Source organism: Benincasa hispida, chromosome 6 (genome assembly GCF_027475165.1).
Source record: "Benincasa hispida cultivar pf3 chromosome 6, pf3_genome.v1.1, whole genome shotgun sequence".
Classification (NCBI taxonomy): Eukaryota; Viridiplantae; Streptophyta; class Magnoliopsida; order Cucurbitales; family Cucurbitaceae; genus Benincasa; species Benincasa hispida.
Window position 1 is genome coordinate 21,608,173 of NC_143483.1, and position 6,152 is coordinate 21,614,324.

A 6,152-nucleotide genomic window follows, 5' to 3' on the forward strand; every position below is an offset into this window, starting at 1 on the left:
AAGAGGCCCCACCCTCTCATTAGCTCGAGAGGGACTCTGTTTGTTGATCAGATCACAAATAATTATTCATTAGAGGATCAGTGAGACTTAAGGAACAAGAGGTAATCTTGGGGTAAAACAGACATTTGACCTAGCCGTTATTGCGAACAATCTATGAAGGGTTAATTTACTAATCATGGTTATATTGAATGGACATAATATATCTATAGTGAGGGGAGTGCAACTATGGGCTTTAGTGGAGTAACCCATTAGTTAACGAATGGGGGTTAATTAAGTGTAATGAGTTTAGCCAATTAATCTCGGATCGTTGGAGCCCATGATCTGTAGATCCACGAGGTCCCCCTACTAGCTCGTAAATGGATTAGCTTTAGAGTAATGTGTTAAGTTAATTTGAAACGTTCAAATTAGAATTAAGGGAATTAGTAATTATATGAGATGTAATTACGCATTTAATTTTAGAATTAAACGGAATTGGAGAATTAATAATATTTAAATATGATTTAAATATTAAATTCATGAAGGTTGAATTTGTGTAAAATTAATTTAATATTTGATATTAAATTAATTAGAATTAATTAAATTGTTTAATTAATTATTTATTATTAATTTTATAGAAAATTAATTTATGAAATTAATTTTGTAAAATTAATAAATATTTTCATTTTTGAAATCAAATTGGTTTTAGAAATAAATTTGAAATTAGAAATTTGGAAAACACAAACTTTTGGAAATTTGGTTTTCTCCACTATCATGAAGTTGCTCTCTCAAAACCCACTTGACTCAAGCTTCAATATTCCAAGAATGAGTTGCATCTCATGCAACCATCTTCTTTGCATGAAGGTCATGCAATAAATAGAGAAGGTGGGAGTGGAATTGAGGCATGCATCAATTGAGTTTTTTGCTAAAAAAATTCGGGTTGAAGAATCCAAAGTGGATGGTGTAGTGAGTTCTTCTCCACGTTCCCTTCATTCAAGCTTATCTTGAGTCCCACAACTCAATCTAAAACTCCAAAAGAATAGTGGAGAAGATCTTGAGGTGGTTCACAATGAGATTTGGAGAAGATTTGTAGCTGATTTCGTGAATAAAGAAGTTCTACAAAGGTATTACTTGAAACCCTCTTGTTATTGTATGAGCATACTTTTGTTACAGCCAAAATTAATTAATTAGAATGCTTATTGATCCTTGTTGCTTCCACTGAATTCTGATATCTCCTACAGGTTGGCCTTAATGTCCTACCTGCTTACACCTAAAGCAATTCCCTGTACCAATCAGACAACGTCCCAAATTATGCTTCCTACATAACTTGCAAACAAGCCTATCTCTCCAGACTTCTCCTGAATGCCCTAATGATCTGTCTATGTTCTGAACCTTATGTGGAGGATCCAATGCTTTCTGATCAGATTTCCTCTTCTGCCATGAGGTGGGTTCTATTATCTAGGACTTCAAAAACTCTAGCCTTAACAAACAACCTACTCGTACTACCGCTTGGAACACTGCTGCATAAGTGGTAGGCTCAAATGCTTGCACAATGCCTCATACCTTGTCTCGAAGCCCCTGAACAAATCTTTCAACTCTCTTCACTTCAATGGACACCAGGTTAGGGGCAAAGCAAGACAGCCTATCAAACTCCTCCTCATACTCTTCCACTGTCATGGTCCCCTACTTCAGGTTCATAAACTCGGCCTGTTTGTTATACCTCACGTGGGTAAAGAAGTACTTTTCGTAGAATCGCTCTTTCAATTGGTCCCACGTTGTCTAGCCCCCATTAGCTTCTATCATCCTCCCTACTGAGCGCCACCAACATTTGGCATTCGACGAGTACAAAGGTAGCACAATTCAACTTCTGCTTTTCTAGGCACTTCATGTACTGAAAAATCCCTTCCACGGTAGACAACCATAACTCTACTTTAGTGGGGTCCTTCAAGGACTCGTTAAACGTTGAGGGATCATATTTCTTGAAGTCCCGTAAATACCTGGCATTCAGAGAAAACTTGCCATAGCCTGATTTGGTACCCGGTCTTGGTTGTGAACTTATGGTGTCAAGGCCAGCAGAGGTGGCATTTGCTAGGACTGCACATGCTAAGCTATTTATTCGGCCACAATGTCCCTTAACTACCCTACCACAGCCTTTGTAACGACATTTTCAATTGTTGTAGCCATGGTAGTGTACTCTGTCAAAATCTCTTAGGTGTTGGTTCTTGTAGGGGTGCGGATAGATTTCAAGGCCCACTTTTTGTTCTAACCCTTTGTTAGGTTGACCCAGAAGGGTCAAGATGCGGCAGTCCCACGTTTCTAGGCTTTGCACATCAAGGTCTTATACTTCAAGGTCCTGTTCCCTACTAACATTCTTACCTCGATTGCCCCTTCCTCTAGTCCATGGTGCTATATCCTGATAACCACACGTAATCACTTTAACAAAAGCTCTAACAAGAAAAACCCGTCAATTACGACTATAGTTCAGGTAAAGTTTCATGCATAAAATCCTAGATGGCTTTCTTTTAAGGGATATACCTGGTGATGATGAAGGATCTGTTTATCGCCAACAGGACAACTTGGACTTACCTAGTAAGTCAGTCTACAGAGCCTAAAACTTAGGCTCTGATACCAATTGTAATGACCCAATTTTCTACTATATTACCAGAACGCTACTATATGTATGCATAAGCTTGGCAATGTGTATTTCTCAAATAAAATTTTAATAAAAGGGCAAGACCTTTATTTCGTAATAATATCATAAAAACATGTTCGGGGTACCCCTAACCCTACTTTAAAACAACTTAAATAAATTAATAAGCTAGGAACAAATAAACAAATACCAAAAGTTTTGAATGCTAGATGCCTAACCTAAATCATGCCAAAATAAAATAAAATAAAGTGCGGAAGCAACCTCATGTCCCAACGACTAAGTTACAGATGCCTTTTGTCATTCGTCAGTCTATTTTTACCTTTATCTGAAAAACATGAAGAGAAAGGAATGAAAATATAAATATACCCAGTAAGTGACCCACTACAGGGCCCACTATATAAGCTGATAGCATTCCTATCTAGACTCAAGTGCACATTTCGTATCGTAGATATAGGTATAGGCATAAGCATAAGAGGCAAACCCGAAGGCACGCTTTCATAGGTAATGGCCCCAGAGGGTCACAATTATAGGCATAAGGTGTGAACCTGAAGGCTCACAACATAGGAGGTGTACAACCCAATAGAAATGCTAACAGTCACTATCAGTCCAGCATAGTCATAAGCATACAATCATAGTTTTAATCATGCCTGAAAAGGGCAAACAATCTCAAAATACATCCAGTCAAATACTATAATATTCACATACAACACAATTTTCATGGCGTAAGCATACGCCTCCATAACCCCCTCCCCCCCAATCGTTAAACATAGCTAGTCATAAAGTAAGTCATAACAATGCAACCTAACACATAGAACATGCCTTCAGTACAATCTCATAATGTATACCATATGCTGGATGTGTTTCAGTGCCCTATGCTGTTGCGCCTTGCCGTAGTGCCAGGCTACACTTCAGAGAAAAAGCCAGAGAGCAGAGATGCTCTTTAACAGTGCCACTATGCTCCAAAAATGCACGTGCGTGTCCTGATGTGCTCGTGGTCGTGGGTTCGATACCTTGAGTAGTTTTGCAGCAGTTTTTTACATGCTTTTTTTAATATTCCATATATTTTTTGTTTTCTAATTAAATTAATATAAATGTTATATTAATTTAATTAACTTTTTAGGAGTGCCAAAATCTGGTCTAGTTTTGCTGTTTATTTAATCTTACATGTGATGTATGATTATTTTTATATATTACATAATGTATGCTGTATAGTTTTTAAAAAATCTCACCACAAGATAAACATTTATCATGCATCATATTAATACAATTGTTATATTATATAGTTGCATGATATTATAGGCATGATCATGCATCATATTGAATATAAATGTTATACTATATGATAGCATGTATCATTATGCATATCTATGCATCATAATATAGTATAAATGTTATATTATACAGTTGAATGATGGTTATGTCTTAATTTTCATTAGATTATAATATAATTGTTATATTATATAACAAAAATGGAATTACATTGAGCATGACATTATTTAGTAAATATAAATACTATATTTAATTAATGTCATTAGATGCATGATTATAGGTCTTAATATTTCATTAATTTATAAATGTTATAAAATTAGTGAATTAGAATTAAAATCTATAATCAAGTATTGCATGCAAACATAGGTTTTAATTAATTTTAAATGGTTCAAAATTAATTTCACCAAGACCTGTATTAAAGTATTTCTAATACGATTAGCAATAGGCTAATCTTTTATTTTCTTAATAGGATTAAATTGGAAATAATAAAATATTATATTTATAAATAATTATCTATAAAGAACCTTTGTTTAATGAAGGTTCTGTCTAAGGTTGGGATATTTAAGCTGACGAAAACGGAACACCCCTACTTGGGAACCGACCTGGAAGATGAATTAGACAAATATTTTATAAGCATGCAATACATAATTTCGTTTATTAAAGAGTTTAATGAACTAAATCATATATTGTTAAACTATCCAATATAAGGGAGTGTTTGGCTCACCAACATGAGTTGAGTTGAGTTGGTATAATATACCAACTCATTGTTTGGCCCACCAATTTAAAAGTTGGTGGAGTTGAGTTGGTATATTTTATCAACTCACCCCAATTCACCCCAACTATCCCTTCTTCCAATGTTTTTAATGGTTTCATCCATCTGTCACTGCCACACTCCGGGAATTAACTCTAGGCTTCGACACCACCTCTGATGAAAACTTCGGCGACCAACTCTGATGACAACTCCGACGATGAAACTCGGGCTCCGACAACCACCTCTGATGATAACTCCAATGACCAACTCTAGGCTTCAACAACCTTCGTGTGACCAACTCTGATGATCAATTTCGAGCTCTGGCAACCAACTCTGATGACTCAACTCCAACGATCACCTTTGCCCTACCAACTCCGATGACCAATTTCAGGCTTTGACAACAAACTCCGATGACCAACTCCAACAACCACCTTCGTAAGCTCCGACAACTACCTTCAACTACAAAACTTCGATGAAAAACACATTCAATGACCACCTTTAAGCGAGCATCTTCGGCGACTAACTCGGGGCTTCGACAACCATCTCCGACGACAAACCCCGAAAACCAACTCTAATACCACCTTCATGTGATTATCACTCGGGCTCCAGTAGCCACTTCCGACTATAATCTCTGACAAAAATCATCTTTGATGATCAACTTCGACGATCACTTTCGCCCAACCAACTCCGGGATTTGAAAACCACTTCCGATGACAAACTTCGACAACCAACTCCAATACCACCTTCATGCGACCAACTTCAGGCTCCGACAACCATCTCCGACTACAAACTCTAGTGAAAGCATCTTCGATAATCAACGTCGACAACTATAAGACTGATGACTATTAAAGTATGTTGTAGGATTGTTGATTATATATAAAAAAATATTATTTTGTCTACGTTAAATGCAATATTTATACGTAAAAAATGTAAAAAAATATTTTTAGTTGATTGAATTCACATTTCAAATGAGTGTTAAGAATATTTAGATCAAAAGTAAGTATGTAGTTGAAAAGTATATAGCATATAGAAAAAACATAAAATGAATTTTTTTTTCTTGGAATATTATCCAACAAGAATTAGTGAAAAATAAAGATTTGATCTCTAATGATCCTCCAAATTTAAAGGAATTGAAAGTGAAAATTGTTGAAGAAATGTGGTGACATTCCATTGGCAGCTAAGATGATGAGAGAGAATTAATTAAAAAAAAATCATTACATAGTAAAATATATAGTGCAACAACAGAAGAAGAAAAAAAAAAAGAAGATGATAATGAAATTCTTGGAGAAAAATTAGGAATCAAAAGTTTTGATTTCTCTTTGGTTTCTCATATCTAATCATATTTCTACAAAAAAAAAAAAATATAATGAGTTAATTGTTGTTCATTGCCCAAAAAAGAAAGAAAGAAAAGTTTTAACAATTAAAAGAAAAAAATGCAATTCATATTTTATTCAAACAAAGATGGATACAATTACTGAATTAAAAAGTTACAAAATAAAAATAATA